The sequence below is a fragment of the Thermobia domestica genome, chromosome 8 (assembly GCF_964235325.1).
Source record: "Thermobia domestica chromosome 8, izTheDome1.hap1.1, whole genome shotgun sequence".
In the NCBI taxonomy this organism is placed as follows: domain Eukaryota; kingdom Metazoa; phylum Arthropoda; class Insecta; order Zygentoma; family Lepismatidae; genus Thermobia; species Thermobia domestica.
In genome coordinates, this window is record NC_137461.1 from 206,566,520 (window position 1) to 206,587,868 (window position 21,349).

Below are 21,349 nucleotides of genomic sequence, written 5' to 3' on the forward strand. Positions count from 1 at the left end.
GAATCGAATGTTACCATGGGAAGCTAAACCTCACTGAAGCTCTTCATCTGCAAGAGTATATATATAGTATTTCCTACAAACACACTGACCTAAATGAAACCTTAGTCCCAGAACCAATCAACCATCAATGAAATATAAACACTTCTCTTTTTTTTATTTTAAACATTAGACACGTTCATAGACCTAAGATTGGTCATTGAAAAATATTCTGAAGGTTATTATGTGATGATGTCGTCATTTACCTTCTAATTACAAACAAAAATAATTAGCAAATCGGCGGTGAATCATAACGGGTGTTTACCGTTTCTTACAGACGAGTATTGGCGAACTTGTTAATTGTAAGTTAATCAAGTTAACTGGACTTTTGTATTGCTTAATTGTAGTAACTCAAGCCGTAAAAATATTAATGTTTATGAAACATATATTAACATGTGTGGGAACTATATGATAACAATAAGTAAATATATACACTATACGTTCGGAAGGAACTACCAGGATTTAAAGAAAAGTGTGTTCGTCGGATTCTAGGTCTGTTTTCTTCATTTCGTTTTAATGGGTCAGGGTGGTTCAATGACATAATGTTCGCCTCTATGCATCGAGCCTCGACGGACATATTCATGGAACGAAAAACTAGAAATTTCTTTACTATTTAAAAGTATTTTGTTCGTGATTTTAAATTCGCCCTCCATGGGCGTTTAGAATAGCTGTGACACAACAAGGCATAAAGAGAATGAGTCCTGAATGTCTTCTTGGGATATGGCAAGATATACGTCTGTGACTCATCACCAAAGTTTATTGCTGAGAGATATCTTTGGTATACAATACGTTGTGCAATCATGGACCAGACGTGTTTAATTGACAGGAGATTAGATGAATGGCAACCAGGAATTTTTTTAAGTAAGTACCGTTTGGAAATTCGGCTGCTACAGTGCTGCGGTTGGCATCCCGCGCATATACGCTATGTACCTACAATTCTGTTGGCAAGCCACGGACCCATTATAGAAATATTCGACCGTGTTTACGTTTGTTTGTAAGTAGTTAAAATGCCTCTGCCGACTGAGAACCCTGCAGATTGTGAAATACGCGATCTGATTCGTTTTCTTAGTGCTAAAGGCGTGAAAGCGGCTGAAATTTATCGCCAAATTAATGAAGTGTATGGAGATAACATTATGAGTGATGAAATACTACGGAAATGGGTTAGAGCTTTTAAAGATGGTCGCACGAATGTTCATGATGAGGAACGAAGTGGGTGTTTTGTCATCACTGAAGACTTGGTACAGAAAGTTGACGAATACGTGAAAGAAAACAAACGCTTTACGATTTCGTTGTTATATAAGTTTCTTCAAGTTTCAAGGAGCATTCTCTATGAAATTGTGACTCAATGCTTAAATTATCGAAAGTTGTGCACACGCTGGGTACTGAAAATGTTGACATTAGGTGCACAAAACCAAATGTTTAGCCAGTGCATTCATTGATTTTCCTTGAGTGGTACAGTAAAGAAGGTGATTCTTAAATCAAGATTGTCACACGTGACGAAACATGGGTGGCTTACGTCACACCGGAATCTAAGCAACAATCCATGGAATGGCGGAATTCATCACCCAAAAAGTGAAGTTCAAGCAAACAACTTTAGCCTGGAAAATCATGTGTACTGTGTTTTGGGACAGGAAATGTGTGTTGCTTCTGGATTTTCTGCCTCGTGGTGACAATAAGTTCTGCGACGTATTGTGAGACGTTACAAAAACTGCGCCGTGCAATTGCAAACAAATGGCATGACGTGCTAAATAAGGGGATCATTTTGTTTCATGACAATGTCCGTCCACACGCGGCAACTCAAACTCAAAATCTCATCATATTATTTGGTTGGACACAACTTGATCAACCCCTGATCCAGTTCCCAGCAACTAACACATGTTCCTGCCTTTGAAGAAACATCTGGGTGGTCAGCGCCACAACAACAATGATGAGGTCAAAACGGTAGTGCAGTAGTGATTGTTAAATCAAGCGGCAGATTTCTATGAGAATGAATTATGCGATACAATAAGCGTCTTAATACTGGTGAAAGCTATGTCGAAAAGTAGACTAAGGTACAGGCTTTCATGTAACAATAAAATTGTTATGAAAAGTATACTTGTTTTTCAGTATTATTTAAAAACGGTACTTACTTTATAAACACACACCTCGTACATGGTAATGTCCATCCAAGAAGTGAAAGGATATGGCATGCCACATACAATTGCGCATTGTGATGTTAGAAAGTGACTTCTGCAATAAAGATGGGATCATGCACGTCGCTGTGTATTGTTTTTCTGAAACCATCGATTTCGTACTCGCATCAATGACTATTTTCAGCCTAACACGGGTACCAATGTCGCAGAAATACAACCTGCAGTTGAATATGCGAATTCTTCCGCGATCAAAGACTGAAACCTGCTGGAATTGGTGAAGAATTCGATAACGAGGCATTGTGTGACATCCAGATACAGTTACATCATACCAAAACTTGATCACACAGTGACTCTGAATCCTGCCTTCAGTTGCTGTTTCCAGTGGTCATTACCAGCACAGTTGTTGTTTATTGCGGTTCTGTCCATTCATTCTTTGCACATTCTACAAATATGGTGTCAATCCGATATAATCTTCTTGTGTTGCATGTTTCATGTGCAACAATCAACTTGAAATGGAATTGCGAAGGAGAGAAATAGTTAAGAGAGAAATGATGTTGAAAAAGATGTCTATAATTTGCACCTTCTTCATTTCAGATATCGTTGTTTATAGCGAGATGTAGTGCCATAGGATTGCTGGAGATAATTAGCAACAAACGCAGACATATCATATTAGGGGGTTACAGCGCAATTCAGGATGTGAGACAATGCACATTGTGCATTGTTGTATGCAATTAATTACACTTCAAACTTTTTCTAACATTCTTCAGAGATGAGTAATTATCATATTATTATACTGAGAAAAATGATTGGGTTGAAATTGATCCTATTGGTGTATATTTTAACCCAACTAGATGGCTAAAACTGCTCCAACCCAAATAGGGTCAAAGTGTTTAGTTAAATTGGGTTGAAATGAGTTCAACCTAACGTGTAGTTACATATAGGAGTCCAACTCAATGACCGAATTGGTATGAAATCGCATAACCGGTTAATACGTTTAACCGAACTTCGTGTATAATATGACCCAACAAGGTGTAAATTCCTTTAACCCGGTTATACGTTTGACCAAACGTGTACCTAAAAGTGAACAAGCGTGAGGTAAGAAATGACCACATTATGGGGTCGCTTGGAGAAGGGAGGGAGTGCAAATAACAAAACAATGAGGTAAAATTGACCACGGCGGAGTTAGAACATGACAAAATAATGGGTTAGAAAAGTCAAGGTTAGGTTATTAACGCAACATGCGACTAATGTTAAACCGTCAGTTAAGTTTTATGAAATTATTTATAATGCGATACGTGTAAGTGTTCCCTCTAAGAAATTCTTAAACAAAAATTTATCCCCTGTTAGTTTACGTCCAATATTATTTTTTAAAAAAAAATTAAATGTAAGTCCTATCATCATAAAAAATGGAGAAAAGGTATGGGCGATGTTTCGTTTCACAAATGAGAATTTTGTAAACTCCGGAAAGAATTGAAAACAGAAATAGCGTTAGCGCATAAATCTTTCGTTTTTGAATCGGAACACGTGGTAGAGAAGGATCCTAGTCAATTTTGGCATTTTATAAAAAGTAAAAATAGGCATCTTTCTACAGGCTTCCTTACCTGTAATGATAAGGAACTGAGAAACAATAATGATATTGCAAAGGAATTTGCTTGCTATTTTAATTCGGTTTATAGTAATGGCAGAGCGCATGACGCAAATAGATTCATGCCTGATGGGACAGATTATGCAACTTTAGATATGTTTCTTTTAAATGTAATAGCTGTGGAGGAAGTTGAGGAAGCAATAAGAATATTGAAACCCAAAAGATCTTGCGGATCGGATGGTATACCACCGTACATTCTTAAGGGTTGTATAGACATTCTTAAGCATCCGCTGCATACAATTATAAATATGTCATTAATAACAAGTGTGGAAAGAAGCCATACTTTGTCCTATCGCTAAGTCTAGTGACGAGAAGAATATACGGAATTTTAGGCCTATTTCTAATTTATCAGCATTTGCCAAGGTGATTGAGCAAGTAATATTCAAGAGGATAATGAGTCATGAAAACCCGTCATAGCAGTATACCAGCATGACTTCTTAAAGAATAGATCACCATCCACTAATTTAGCCATTATTACAGGTTTTATTGCAAATGAATTGGATAGAGGTGGTCAAGTGGATGTGATCTATACTGACTTTTCAAAAGCCTTTGATTTGGTAGACCATGACGTATTGTTACAAAAACTAACGACTTTTAATTTCTCTATGCAAGCAAAAAGTTTTTTCGCATCATATTTGCGAAATTGTCAACAAGCCGTCATGTACAAAGAATATGCCCCTCTATATCTAAAAAATGTATAGCCTTATCTGGAGTTCCTCGAGGTTCAAATCTTGGTCCACTCTTATTTCTAATAGTGATAAATGACCTACCGTCTTACATTCAGTATTCTAACACACTTCTATTCGCTGACGACCTTAAAATATTCTCCAAAATTAATTCACTTGAAGACTGTGTAAAACTGCAAATAGACTTATGCAATATTAAGGGGGCAGACTACTAAATATTTTTCAAAAGCTAACAATTTTTCTTTTGCCCGTTTTCGTAAGTGAAAAGAGAGAATGAAATGTAACTTACCACAATAATAGATAATGTTATTCTACACCCGAAAATACGAATCGAAAGAATTTTCAGTGTTGCCATCCATAGAAATCACAGTGTAACCAGAATTCGAATTACCCAAAAATCTAGGTTAAGGCAGTGGCTAGAAAAATGAACTCAACGGTAATTGATGACTTATTATGTTGTCTTGGTTCCTTGTTAACTACATTTTAAATAATATGTGTATTTATTTTGTAATAATTTACGTAAGCTATTACAAAATAAATACAAATGTGATAAATTTTGACTAAATAGATGTGTGTTGTAATTTTTGTAGTACTAAATTGTCCACGTAAATCAGCTTCCTTTAGACTATATTGTGAAGATATGTGTATTTGGACACACAATGAAGCATTTTATTTCGGACTGCACAATATGATTTACACATCATGACACTTTCCGTTAACCAGGTATGACCGAAATGTTGATTTAAAAATTCTACAGTGACATATATTCATTTTGTTGACCCAACGGTTAATGCAGTTGGGTTGCAAGTGACCACCCATCGTTCCCAAACAATCAAGTTTGGTTTCAAATTTTTTAACCACACCATGTGGCCACGTTTCAACCCGATCATTTTTCTCAGTGTACCTGCTTCAAATCTGCATTGGATGCATTTTGTGTTTGCAGTATATAAACACTTGAAAAGCACTGAATGCATATCACAGATTATGTATGTATGTGTGTATGTGTGTTGATTGTTGGTTCAAATCAATTTGTTTCTGTCAACGCTTGGTACACTTTAGAAGATTGGCATAGATGACTGACATTTCTCAATATGTTTAATATAATTAAGGCCCGGATTTGTATGTAGTACAAAGTACCGAAATATGTACATAAATATGTAACAAAAATCAATGAAATATGTAAGAAATATGTTAAAAATATGAAAATATGTAAAAATATTTTTTCGTGTTTATTTTGTGTCTGTGCTATTTTCTTAGCTAATAAATATACTGTAACATATTTATGTAAAAAAAGCTTAGCAGGTGTAAATAACTTCCTACAGATACGTACAAATTTTCAAGAGAAACAAATGAAAATATTATCAATAAAGTAAAAAATCACATTATTGAACATAAAAAAATATTGAATTTTTTCTAGCTTCTCGCTAACGTTTGCAATTCACCCGAAATTACTTGCAATGTACGCTAGTGAACATTGAACAACAGGATTTTTGAACGTACTTTGAGAACCACGCACTACTGCACTGGATTCTGCAGGAAATGTGGTGACAACTGACTACAGCATCAAAATTTTCATTGTAGAAGTTAACAGCCTGTATCCAGGTGCCCCACCGTGTCAGTACAGGCTGCGGTGGTAGCGACATATTTGGTAGCATATTGTTATAGCACTGCACACGACCAGGGGCTTTCACAAAAACTTTCTTAGTAGAAGACACAAGCTCATTGACTTCAGGGAAGTTGATCCGCACTTCCTCTGCTACACCATGTAATCCATGGACCAAACTGCACATATGAATGAGGTTTGGGTAGAACACTTTAAGCGCATCGGCAGCTCTTAACATGTACGCCGCAGCATCAGAACACATCAGAAGCTCTTTTTCTGCAGGAACACTTTCTGGCCACAACACTCTCAGTCCATAATTTACGAAACGTGCAACTGTGGAATGGTTTGTTTTGTCCAAAACTTTTGAACAGATCAGAAATGGTCGTGATGGAGAACCAGGGTCAAGCTTTCCTACCACCAGATTGGCAACTAAACATCCTAATACGTCTGTAGTTTCATCCACCGTAAATCATATATGCGAATCACCAATTTAAGCTCGAATGTGTTTGATAGTGTCTTCATAGCACACATCCAAATAATTCTTGCGGATAGTAGATTCGTCAGGAATGTGTCCCTTCCAATATTTTTCCAAAAAGGACGCGAACTGTGGGACTTGCAATTTGTACCACGGTATGTCTGCTGCTATGAACGCATTGGCAAGGTCTTTGTAAAATTCACTACTGTTTTCAGATGCTGGCTTTGTTTGGGTTAAAAGTTTTTGCTTTGTGGCACGCTGTAACACCTTTTTCATGTGAATAGCTGTTTTCATGTTCTGATCCAATTGCGACTTCATTGAACAGCCCACTTTCTTATCGAATACTTGACAAAATACAATTTTACCATCTGTGGTAAAAGCGTCATCCATAGCTATCCACGATTTCAATTTTGACGCTAAAGAGGAAGCCATCATTGAAAACAAGAAACAAATTGACTCGCTGCACACTACCAAACCGGTCGCGAAACTGAATCCTTTTTCCCTTTGTTTGAAGGAAGAAGTGGCGGAGTAGCCATCGAGTCATACAAAAGCGATTTTTTAATCGATTTAAGAAACAAGTGATAAAGCCTAGCCGCTCCAATCACCTCCCTCTCACCGCCAACCCCACCCCCACCCGTAGAGGTTGCACATACAAAAAAAAAAAAAAATTGAGAAAGCCAGCCAACTGTGTGCGTTTTAGTTTGTTTTGTCGGCACACATCCGAGTGGCGTCTGCTTGCAAAGGCGATAAGCACAAAAATCCTTATATTGTTTTGGGTTTTCTTTCTTTATATATAAAAAACATTTTTTTTTCAGGATTGGAAGCGATAACTGACGACGTTTCTTTGCATATTGTAGAGTGTACGATTTGTTTTAACCCAGCTTTTCCGCAATGCAAATCGGTTGAACAAAGTGAGAGAAAAAATACAGATAATTAAATAAAGTACTTTTTGAGTTAAAGTACTTTATTTTTATTTGCGTATTAAAAAAAAATTAGCGAAAAGGAGCAAGGAAACTGAATTTATGTAAAAATATGTACAGTAGACGGAAAATATGTAACAGACTTCAAAATATGTAAAAATATGTAACGTGATTTTGGTTTATATGGCTCTTTACTTCGTAATTTGCGAACATTTCATATTTTCACCAGCGTACATACAAAGGAAAAAATATGTAAAAACATAAAAATCCGGGCCTTAAATATAATTAATCAAGAATTGAAACCGCAAATTCTAGTTCAGTATTGAATTTCTTCTATAGCACACTAACTTCCTGGATACAATCCTGACAAGATTTGTAATTAAATGCATATTATTTTATCTTAATAATAAAAAACAGCCGATTGCTTATTAGTATGCGATTGAGATACAGAGTGTGCCTCATTTGTGACTAGCAATTTGCAACTTGATATAGATAAATGACTTTGGTTGTTTGCTGAGGTTATTAAAGAATGGTTAGTTCTGACATGCTTATTGAGGATAGTAGACCACAACGAATCGCACAGTGAATTAATTTGAGGTTAGAACGTGTCACAATAAGTTTTAAATATAAAATTAACAAGTTATAGTAAATAGCTTGCTAATTGTTTATGAAGTAGATTCCTCTTCAGTGTAAATTCGGTGTTCTACAATATACTTAAGTTACTGTAGCTTATTTTTAAGAGAATGGCGTTGGTTTTAGTGTTGCCGACAATACAAGAAATAAGGTTTCCGCGTCTCTTGTAAATTTTTGTAGAACTCGGGCCTCGTCTCAATTCTTGGAAAGCTATTCTCGTCTTGATTATCGGAGAGCTTGTCTCCTTACGTCTCGTTTTGTAAATATATATGCAAAATTTATAGATTAATTTCTTAACTTCATTTAAAAGTTATCAGGATTGTACTGCGTCATGAAAGATCTACAAAGGGTGTGGTACGATATTTAAACCATATTTATAATTGATGTATATTGTGTAATGACTTATGTATCTTTAAACGTTGATAAATGCTCTTTATTTTGTTCGCACAATCACTTTGCTGGTTTATAATTTTGGTATATGAACCATTTAATACTAAAGCAATGTTTAAGATCTGATACTTGAGTATGCTAGTGTTGTCCACGAGACTCAATAAATTTCTCGTCGCCGTCTCGAAAATGTACTTTTCGTCTCGCGCGCAACACTAGTTGGTTTATTATTTTCAAATTGTTTTAAAAACAGAAGTTTAAGTAATGTTTTTGGCTTAACCCAGCAATACGTGCAAAGAACTATAGCTTTTAGCATGGAATTAACATTTTGAATAATAACAACACTAAAACAATACATATTTTGTAGTAAATATTAAATTTAGAGTTTTAAATCCAATATGTTACATCATGTGATTAAGTAATTACTTAACAAAGCGCAGTCCTGCAACATCTTTATTATTATTATTATTATTATTATTATTATTATTATTATTATTATTATTATTATTATTATCTCGTTGGTTTGAGTGATGAATTATTTTTTTCGTTTCTTTGAAATGAGAGATGACATTTTAATGGTTTGAGTTGAATGATTTCTTCTTCTAGTCTAATTAAATGTCCGTTGCTTTTTCAAAATAAATTTGCAGTAGACATATAAAAATTAAATATAGTTGGACTCGGATAACTCGAACCTCGATATCTCGAATCCTCTGATAAATCAAATTTTTTCACACTCCATAACACTTAACATAACCTTTAAGTCAAATGTTTAAAAATTACAACCTCGATAAGTCAAATTTTAAGGGTTTCATAATCAGATTTAGAAACTTCGGTAATTCGAACTTTCGTATCTGTGAACTTCTATAAGTCGAAGTTTACCTCTATAAGTCGAATTTATCTTGATGTGATAATTCGAAGCTATAGCTCTACGCTTTTACGTAATATTGTCATTGTTGCTAATGTGTACTGTAATTGTGTTTTACTCATACCTATTACAGCGACTCCTTTTAATTCGAACTTGGATAATTCGAATTATTGGATAATTCGAACAAAAGCTTATTCCCCTTGAAAACTATATTAAAAACAATGGTAAAAAATCGTGGGTAAATCGAACATTTGAACCTCCTGTTTGGATAATTCGAAGTATTTATAGTGGAAAAATTTGCAGTGTGGTTTTTATTTATGTGTTATCTTATCCAGAAGCGAACATGGGAAAGAGAAAATTTGTTGACACCACCTCAGCTGGACTCCCTCCCGTTATAGAGAATCCGGCAGAAGATGGTTAGTACGCATCTCTTCACCTCGTTAATAACCTGGAAGTGTCCATCCCTTCTGTAGAAATGTCAATGACCTTGAACCCTGTCCTTCACTAGCAAATGACTTGCAAGAACGAGATATTTGTGCAATTCTTTTTAACTGAACTGAAACAGTGACAAAAGGGTAAGCAGATTCGTTTGTGATCTGTTGGCGTGCATTATGCACAATGTCAAATTGCGGCGCCTATTCTAATTCCTTACGAAAATGTAATGCTTTATAGGTAAGGTGCATTGCATGTTAATTAGTTTTTCATATACAGTACAGTTATTTGGTTCCTTTGATTTTACTTTAAAATGAAAGTTTTTGGTTAATTTGAATTTCGGATAATTCGAATTTTGTTCTTGTTCCCTTGGACTTCGAATTAAAGCGATTCCACTGTATTTTATTTTTACTAGGCACCTTATTTAAGGAACTTTCACAACTTCGGGTTATAGAGGTTATATGGTCACTTTTCATGAGGAATCTCGTATCTCGAATTTTTGTTGTGGTTACTTTGATAACTCGAACCTTGATTACTTAAAAAACAATAGCTGGAATTTTTATATATTCCCTTCAGCTTCGAGTTATCGATGTTCCACTGTATTATTTAAATAAAGTTTCATTAATAAATATTACACATTACAATTTTAATTCTCACGAAGTGAGGGACGTTGAAATAGATTTGAAGCAGAAACAAGGAAATTAAAGCATTAAAAATTTGAACTAATCTTTCCTAATATATAAAAGAACGTGTATGTATGTGTGTGTGTGTGTGTGTGTCATCCAATATTTGCATAGAAAGAAGTCGCATAGAGCCGTCAAATTTTGTGCACGGATCTTTACGAGATCTAATTACGGACGAAACATTTTATTATTATTATTATTATTATTATTATTATTATTATTATTATTATTATTATTATTATTATTATTATTATTATTTTTGATTTTCAATTCGATGGGATTTTACAGGATTTCGCATTCTGGAGATACAGATAGTACGAATCTCAGAAGCCCTTAAAACAAGTCAACCCAAAATACTCCATTGTGCTGCAGGTTGCATACTCTCCAGTCAATTTCTGAATATTCCAGCAGAAGAGCATTTCTGCAAATTTCAAATAAAACAGAAGAATAATTCTCCATATGGAATAAAAAAAAAAATAAGAACAACGTATGTCCTCAACTCCCTTTTAAGATTGTTTTTAATTTTTATTTTGAAGAAAGAATATCCGACCATGCCACTAGTAAAAAGTGCCCATACATAAGTAAGTTTCTAATTCCACTTTCTAACTTATTTGAGGACGCTAAATAATAATAATAATAGTAAACTATTGTAAAACTTTTCCGTCCATGGCATCACGAGAAAAAAAATTACTTCAATGTTACTCTTTTTTGAAGTACCCTTATGTCGCGTTTTACTATTGACATAAGCGGTACAATACTTGAGGTGCTTCATCTTTGGACATGTTTCTCGTGATGCCATGGACGGAAAAGTTTTAAAATAGTTTTTTTTTTTTATTCAGTCCTCAAATTAGTATAAAAATTGCAATTAGAAATGTATTTTACTAGTGGCATGATCGGATATTCCTTGTTAAAATTTCGTAAAAAAAACTCATTCTATAAAAAAATACTAAAAAATTCAAAATTTGAAATCCATTAATTATGTTATTGTTTTTAGGCATATTAAACATCAACTCTATTCCAATAAAACTTTATAGAAAACGTCCTTAGTTCTCACCAATAAAAAAATTACTGAAGCTTTGTATTGAAATAGCTACAATGAAAAAAAAAATCATGTGTGTTATAATTTTCTCAAAACGTTTTTGCGGTCAAAGTAGGTACACATTTATACTATTTATTTGAAAGAACCAAATTGGAGAACCTGCTTTTGTTTTAATTGCAATTTTGGCTCTAATTTTAAATTAAAATAACGTTTAAGTTAAATATATACACTTATTTAAAAAAAGTCATGAATTATAAACACATTTCGGTCCAAAGGGAAAAAAGTATAGGCTTAGCCAAAAGTAAACTTGAGCAGTAAGGCAATACAAAATTTTGGGAACCATATCGCCACTGTTTATCTTTATTCGGCACAATATGCATAAGTAGGAAAAAATATAGAGCAGTTTTTAGCCTCCTGGCTGGTTTTTCTACGGGTCAGAAGAATTACAATGTTAATTCACCCGTAAGACCATCTCATAGTTTTATTCATTTAGATGTGAAAACTGAAAAAGTTAGTTTAGTATGTAGATTATTTTAATTTCATTAAATTTTAAGTTCACACACACACACACACACACACACACACACATACATACATACATACATACATACATACATAAATACACCCACACACACGCGCGCGTGCCATTATTCTGCAATACCATACGATCAATAATGTTGCCAATCTAAATATGTCTGCAAATAGCACTACGTCAGAATATTTCAGATCTACATGCTAAACGAACACCTAGAGCACCACAGTTATTATTCAATGTTATCACTAAGGACATTACAGTATTTCAAACATTTAAATTTTGGAGACTTCTAGAGCCAATGATGTTTTCAGAAGCATTTTCCCGAAAAAATTGAATAAACGGAGAATGAAAGCGGTACTACGAGAATATTAGTAATCTAGGTTGAGGACTATTGGAGAAACGCTCCTATAGGGATATTCCCCCGGAGACGATCCAAGCTTTGGAAAATCCAATACTACAACCAATGGTCTATGTAATAGTGAACGGGTATTATTCTGCACTCGAAAAAACGATAAGTAATTGTAAACTACTTCCATCTATATCTTCAGAAAAAAATGATAGAACTAGATTGTTTTTATAAGAGAAAGAGAACAGATGAAGTGTAAGATCCAATTTTCATGCTACATCAACATTTAAACAAGTTTAGCTATATTGAAAAAGGATACAAATGTATGTTGCATTAGGAAGCTTGGGGATCTAGACCCGGTAAACTTCCCTCGGTGCGCCCCTATCTCCTGGACCACCTCCTAAAATAATCATTGTCTACAACAGCAACAACGCAACTGAAACGGCCGGGACAATTCACATTCCAAGTACTTCATAGCCGAATACTATGGTCATAATACATGATACGTTACTAATGAGTAGTAACTGAGTTACAAGAGAAACAGTCTGTTTATTGAAATAAGCAATAATTAATCAATCGTTCAATATTGACAAATTATTATCAACAATATTATTGCGATTTAAATTAGTGTAAATTTAACACCGATGGGATGACAGCACTATCAATGATTCACTGTGAAATCTTGAATTGTAAATTCCGTTGGAGAACTCAAGATTCCAGTGAACTCTTGTGATATACGCAGCAATGAAGAAGAAGAGAAGCTGCTACTGGAATTAAGATTCAGACAGAATGACAGAACAAATTGGCAAACAAGCTATTCAAAAAGAGAAAACTTGAAATACTAGCTTACATGATCTACGTATTATACATATACACAAAACACACACACCTCAAACACGTGCGTAAGTCTGTTCTATTGTTTTATTTTCAGTTTAGTTTTTTTTGTTTAAGAAACTTAAGCTATTTATCATGACAGCGTCTGTGAATTCTGCCGGCTAATTTAATGCCGTCTTTTCTTTTATCCGGTCTTTGTGTTATGTGGTTCCGCCGATCGGCAGATGAGAAAAAAAAGAAAGGAAAAACTTCCCTTCTGGTTTCATTGAGAAGTGTGTATTGTGTACCGTTCAAGTGTTGCATGGATTACACACTTTATATACGCATGTATGTATATATATACACACATAAAACGCTCTGTATTGTATATAAACAACAAGCTGATAGCTAATTTGAAATTTAAAAGAGAAGGGAAAAGACAAATCTTTTTTGTTTGGTTAATGTACTACCTGAGCGTGTAGTGTGAGGCAAAGAATACAATCACCTGTTTGTACGTCAACACTTGAGAGAACAATAAGACAGCAATGAAATTTTGTCTTGGTACTTAATACAGACCAATTAAGGTCAATGCAGATTTTTTTTTTTCAGTGTTGTTCCAGCGTTAAGGATTTATTTAATTTCGAAATTATTAGGTTGTTGCAAAATTGATGTAGGATTTTGAATAGCAAATTTAAACTGTTATCATCAGTTTATAGCTGAAAGAATTACTCGAAGAAAAATTACACCAGCGTTAACATATTTTTTTCAACTATGAACAAGAGTATTTATGTCAGTGGTATAAAAGTCTGCTGTTCTGTACCGGATAAGGTATTCGAAGGCATTATGAGCATTGCTCTGAACGATGACCCTGCGAGGAACTGTTCAGGTGCAGGAAAGGTGGAAGTCACTTGTCGGTAGTACTAGCAAACACAGTGTATAAGGCGGAGTGGCACGAGTATAATTTCTGCAGCGTTATTTTGCACATCATTATTGTGTAACATGACAATCTTTTCTATTGGCCAATGCTCGACAGACGTTGAACTTTTTGGAGCATCTTGTGAATTTACTGACATTCGCCGTGATGAATTCAAGCTAATCAAGGAAGTTGCAGTAGATCGCTGCGCCTACTTACCATCTCAGTATGAATTTATTTAAGTACAAGGTTCGTTTCGGAGAGGTTGGAGGAATGATAGAGCAATCCAGATCTGGGTCGATTGTCGAAGGATGAACGTTGAGTTCTTTCACAACATTTTGTGTTATTTTCCACGGAATTAGAAATATTTCAGTGACTGCCTTCGATTCATAGCAGAAAGTATCTGTAATCTTCCTTATTGTCCACGCTTCTCTCTCTACGATGGAAAGTTCATAACCAACGTTACACTGTAGTTTCGTTCATAATAAATTTACCTCAATCTACATGCATGTTTAGAACTGTTTCTGAACGTCTGTGCTCGGGTTCAAATTCGTTGAAGGATTTAACTTTGTTAAAACATTCTATCTTTTGTGGCTTGGAAATAGACGAAACCACAGATATTTCTTGTGGTACATAAAGCCACATGGAACAGAACATAAGAATTGAAATAATATGTAACAATACAAACGACGAAAATGTTTTATGGTTACAATGTATAATGAAGTACGAAATGAAAGTACCCAAAATCATGCATTAATTTTGCTACAACCCAATATGTTGTAAGAATTTTAGCATACTACAGTGAACCTCTGGGAAACACTACCAAAACATTGCTCTTAAATTAATGTCAAGTGGAATGCAAAGAATATAAGTGATATTGAAACAAACGATTCTTATATTAGTATCAACAAAAGAGGTTCCTAATACACATGGTTCAGCTTAACAATACAATGGCAGAGTATTTTCTAGAGAAGGAATTTAAAATGCGGTGAAAACCCAATTCCAATTCAGATGCGATGTTCAGATTGAACCAGAAACCCTTACTATATATATTATATATATATATATATATATATATATATATATATATATATATATATATATATATATATATATATAATTAGATAAGTAGGGTATTACTGTCCAGTCACTGTGCCCCATTGTAGCACCTGGAAGCACAATAGTTGAGAACATATTAAATATTCAATAGTCAAAATTAAGTAATTAGCCTTTTGAAATCATAACATATGGGTTAGAAGTCAGGTACAAGTAATAATCTTGAATAAACCAGATCTGATATTTTTTAACATTAAATAAATGACTATACGCTACGAAACTTGTGTAACGAAGATTGGAGAAGAGAAACTTAGTGGGACTGGGAAACAAAGAAATAGTTGGTAAAGAAAGCCGAAGGAAAGTCCTTAAATTGGAGATTATAAGGAGGATAGAAAGTAATTGAATTTTTTGTACTAGAAACTATGCCATCAAAGAGTCGTAATATAAGGTAGGATATAGCAGAAGACTATAGAGCATGAAAACCTATTTTAAACTGAGCAAAAAAATAAATACAGCCACTGTTTGGATTAAACACTAGCAGATATAGTTGGTTGAGTGATTGATTAGTTACTTTACAGCAGCGAAACTATATTAGACGTGGATCTATAGCTTAACGTGAGACCCGAACCACAAGCTCCTACCGGGAATCGAACCCGGGTCTCCCGCGTCAAAGACGCATAAACTAACCAAGTAGTAGATATAAGTGCTCAAAAATGAGAAATTCCCTTCAAAAATACGAAAGTCAAAAAAAGTTCATTTTTGAGAATCTATACCTGCTAGTACGTCTTGAGCCAAATTCATTTCGGCTCGGAGCCGGAGTGAGAAGTCTTTTGTCAGTTCCTGAATATTTGTTTTTAACACTACAGAGTACTTACAATGATTGTGGATAAAGAATTTTTATAATAGTTCAGATTAAAATGTTGAATTTTCATTTGGAAATACTTGCTATTTTTCAAGATTCAAATATAGAATAGTATTTAACTTAGTAGATAGTATCAATTTATAGTATCTACGAAGTTTAACAGTATTTAATATACCTTACAATGTTTAATCCAAATACATGGACGTCAATTGAGGACCGCATTTATTACCTGAAAAGAGAAAATATTTAATTAGTATTGTATTTTAAAAAAAATTAAATTAACTATATTGGGGATACACATAAATTCAGATAATCTGAACTCATAATACGATTTAAAAAGACATAAAAAATTAGATATACCATTCATAAGATTTAATAATAAAATTATACTTATTATGGAATTTAATGTACGTAAACATTTAAAATATACTGTTTTCCAATGAGGTGATTAGTCGTATATTTACATAGTTTAATTTTCTTCGAAACTATTATTATTATTAATAATATAAATATAAAGCTATCATTTGCGTTAAATAGGCCTATTTTAGTGCATTCAAGTCATAAGGAACAACGTTATATGAACACACATTCAGATGTTATCAGTACATCGCTAGACTGCTACAAAAAGACTAATGAAAAAATGCTCAATAGATGTCAGAAAGGGAACAAAATGTTATTCTGCTACTGATATGCTTGGAAAATGACACTCTATCTCACAGGAAGACAGGTTGAGGTGATTTCGAAAGTAAATTAGTAGTGTTTCTGTCCTGATGAGAGCAATCATCTTTCACATTTTGCTCGTGAATATAGGGATATTCAATATAGGGACATCATATTTTACCTACGTATATTATACCTCAAATGCTGTAATTGGATGCAAAATTTTTGCCTTGACCATGATTGTGGCGTGTATTTCATAAATAATTATGTTTACAGTTGTTGGTTAAAACCACTTTACACTGGAAATATGTATTACAATAATAAAAAAAAGATGGAAGATAATTGATAGGAAGTAAATTTAGAGACACCATTCTAGAAATTACCTGGATGAATTGAAGAAAAACTCTGGGAGAAACTACATCGAAATAGCCCACTGCAAAATGTGAATCGGGACTACGAAACGAGAACGGCAGCTATTGTTAAATGCTATACCGGTACTTATTATGAAGCATTAAAGAGTTTCCAATGGAATAAAGATGCCGATAATTTTTGAAAGTTTTATCAAAACCAGAAGTCTCTTCCATTATTAGCAGATGCACCAACACTGTGCACTCTATCCTTAACATCTTTCTCAGAATATCAAGATGGAATATAAAGCTGTCTACCATTATGATTAGATGCTGGCATACAGAAAACCAAAAGACGTGATGTGGCGTATCATGGGAAACAATTTCTCCATGCATCTCTCTTGCAATTTCACGAAGTCTTGAGGGAAGGGGGGGAAATGCGTTCTTTTGCAGATTTTTTCTTCTCTCGCCTCAAAGCCGAACTTCACTGCAACATTGTTCCGGCCGAGGGCAGTTTGCCCACTGGCGAGGTCGAATACCCAATGTGCGGTGCGCGCCTCTTTAAGTAGGTCACTTGGGAATCACGTGGCTATCGGCGTGTCACGTCTGTGACCTTATCTACGCGAGAGGTCAAACAAAAGCAGTTTTGTAATGCACGAGCGGAACAATGTTCCAAATGTCATACACAACGTTCGCAAGCTGAAGACATTTATCAACGATTTATTTTTTAAAACACGTATTTTTACCACGTCTCATCTTGATACGCTGAAAATTAAGATAACTTAAACTGAAGTCCTTGACACGAAGACACGAGGGGCTTAAGACAAATAACCGGCAACTTTGGGTTGGTAAATGTCTAGGTAGCTAATCATGGGTTCGTAGAGGTGTACAGGGATTAGGATATCCCTGGCTATTTGCAACAAAATAGCTTTGTTAGAATCAGTGGGATTTGTTTAAGCCGATATTGGGTGGTACATGTATTGGTATCCATTGATGAATCACTTCTATCCATGAACTGAATTCTTAACTTTGAACCCTGTACATTCTATTTAAAATTGGTGATAAATCAGCTAATTCCTGAGATTTTGTGTCGTAATTGAAGCCTTAATAGATCTTGTGGTATTTTACTTAGTGTAGTTAAGTTACGATTGGAAAGAATTATATTTAATGTTTATTTGAATTGAACGGAAATCGAATGAGACGGTGTTAGAAATGGTTGAAGAGAAAAGAACAATTTTAGGTATTAAGAAGAGGAAGAGTAACTGGCTGGGACATTGGACGAGAAGGAACTATACCATGAGGGACGCTTTAGGAAGTATGGTGGCAGGAAAGAGAGGGAGGGGGCGAAGGAGACTACAGTTACTGGACGGTATCAAAACAGAGAAATCGTACGTCAAGACGGAGACGTTAGCGGAAGACCGTGGAGCATGGGAAGCTTCTCAGTTGCGGCAAGTGACCTGCCAATAAGACAATACGTATTATGAGGACTTTAATCTTATTATATTTATAGGATTTACTAAACAACCAACGAGATATTTACAATTATTATATCAGAAACTAGTTTGAAATCGTAATAGTTATGGAACAAATAAGCTGTAAATAACTGCGGATTCGGACAGATACTGCGGATCCAGTATTTTTATCCGCGCACGTCACCTACCCATTGCTGTTGTTGCTGGCTTTCTGGACCGGTGTCCGCCATTTTATATCCATTCTATGTCAAGTAAGTTCTCTAATTATCCTTTCGAATATCGCATTTCCAACACCATTTGGTTTATCACCAACGTTAACTTATTCAAATATTGACCAGAGCCAGTACTGTTTGACTTTAGGATCTCACAGGAACTCGTAAACAAGATTTGCTTGAGCATTTAAGTATTTTTATAATGACATTCGCAAAATTTATTTTGGGTGGGTAATTCTCATTATCTAAGTAGAGAGTACGTTCAAATCCCGAATCTATATATGTTTTTAAATACAACTCAGACCGGCAGGGGAAGAAACTAAGTACATAACTTTATTAAAACTAAGTATAGTTATAAAAATGTATAGACATAAATAAAACTCAGGTAATCCTTGAAATGTTTTAGAATACGTATTCTCAAGCTTGTCTTTACATTTTACTTGTTTCAGAATAATTACTGGCGTAAACAACTATGAAATCTAATAAACTATCTTAACACTAGACATTAAAGTGAAATCTAATATTTCCACGTACAATTTTCCGATAGAAAATATCAACCTTAGCAACGCCCTAGCGACAATGTTAATCTTATTGACTCGAAATAATTTCTAAAACATTGAATAGAAAAATAACGGCACTTTATTTTTTAAGTTTTAATAGTAACTGGCAAATATACATAATTTGAAATTGACCAGCGGAAACTGCACGTTCCTGAAACGTGTGGTTTCCGAAATCTCATTGTCGAAAGGAATTGATCACAAACACAAACATAGCATTTTAAAATATCGATTATTTCAATATCTTTGATAAAGATCTGGCTTCTTGGCTATACGATGTTAAAGAACATATTATCGAAAACATATCAGTTATCGAAAAATGAAAATGAAGTCTTTCAGTTTAACGCCCTACGATTATGCTCTTTACGGATGATCAAGGCAAGTTAATGATGGTGGAATAATTGACGGAATGAGAATGTGCTAGGAAACGGGAGTACCCCTAGAAAACTCACGGACACTATGTTGTCCAAAACAAACTTACTTGGCTGGGGTCGAACCGGAGACCCCACGCACGAGAGGTAAGCGCTCTACCACTGAGCCACCGTGCCTCTCATATTAGTTATCAAATACCAATGAACTTATAGATATTGTAGCAAAGCAAAAACATTAAGAAATATCGAGAAGATTTCCTTTTTTGGAATTGATTTAGTTTCCCAACAATAGGTTCCATCTCCATTAAGCCTCTATCCAAACCGAAAGTGGTATAAACCAGAAGTTTCCGGTTTCAACATTGTCATAGAATAAAACCGGTAGTAGGTATAAGTCAATAGAAAATGCGTTTCTGGAATCGATTCAGCGTCTTAAGAAGATCCATCTTCTTCCGTATCTGTCTACTAACAAGGAAACTGGTAGAAGTTTACTACTTGTGATTGATCTCCAAAAAGCAAAAACGGTGAGAGGTATCTAGAAGCGGTCTTTAGGAACCAACTGAGTGTTCCAAGAAAAACTTTCATTTCGTCCTTTAGCCCGTTATGTCAACCTTAAGTGCTGGAAATCTACCAGTTTCGGTTTCAACATTGATCACAATAGTGCGAAAAGGTAATAGATAGGAAGAAGCGTTTTTTTTTTTTACATATGGATAGGCGAATAGATTGATTTCTCCTTTCAGCAGTGAGGTTATATGAGGCATGGACCTACCCAACTTGAAGTGGGATCTGAACTATATGAGCTTCCACCGGGAATCTAACCAGGATCTCCCGTGCCAAAGGCGCGTACGATAACCATATAGTCACAAGTGAGCTCTTTTAATGTGTATTTAATACCTCAAAAATAAGTTCAATACCGGAAGTGGTGAAAAACCTGTAATTTTTGGTTTAACACTGATCACCATAATGAAAAATGGTAACAAATTCAGAAGCATTTTCCTCATATGGATTCAGTGTCACAAGAATAGTTTCAGTCTCCAACATTACTCCTCTAATGCTATCAGAAATGGTAGAAAGCTATTATTACTCCCACTTTAATATTGATTCCGATAGAGCGAAAACGGCAATTGGAGGCAACAAACGATGTTTTGTATGGATTTAGTATCTGATTTAATCACAGTTTTACTCTACTGAAACCAGAAATAGGAAGAACCGGTTTCAATATTGATTCAAATGTGGTAATAATTGAAAGAGATAACAAGAAACTGTTTTTGATATGGATTCAACGTCAACAGGTTCCATCTCACACGATCCCTCTATTGGAGTAGAAAGTTATAGATTTGATTTAACATTAAATTCGCATAGTTTTGGACATCTACAGTAGTTTCACAACTGTGATACGAAACTCATTTATTTTTCATACGATCATAAATCATAGGGAAAGAAAGTGGACAAAAAGAAAGAGGACACTGTGTGTCTTATCTCTGGTCAACTCTCCTAGGCAAATGCCGATCTTTCCGGTAGTTCGTACGTACTCAAATTTTTCACTATCTTCATAATTCATTTCTCATCACATTTATCGTATAGCATCCAGGAATGAGACAAAAGTGAAACAAAATCTTAGTTATTACTTGCATTGAAAATGAAATGAAATGATTATGTACTTTTATGCTAA

The 21,349-nt window shown here is 34.6% G+C and overlaps 1 protein-coding gene across 3 annotated transcripts in view; it reads right to left on the minus strand.

Annotated features, from left to right (window-relative positions):
- Positions 1-21,349, minus strand: part of LOC145693424 (uncharacterized) — a 535,492-nt gene that overhangs the window by 50,152 nt on the left and 463,991 nt on the right. Inside the window, exon 1 of one of the 3 annotated variants that reach the window (XM_081769407.1) lies at positions 16,237-16,258. The exons of the other annotated variants lie outside the window; for them this stretch is intronic. The gene's annotated coding sequence lies outside the window, so the exon portion shown is untranslated. Of the gene's footprint in view, positions 1-16,236; positions 16,259-21,349 lie in introns of those variants that run through there. 3 annotated transcript variants of the gene reach the window in all.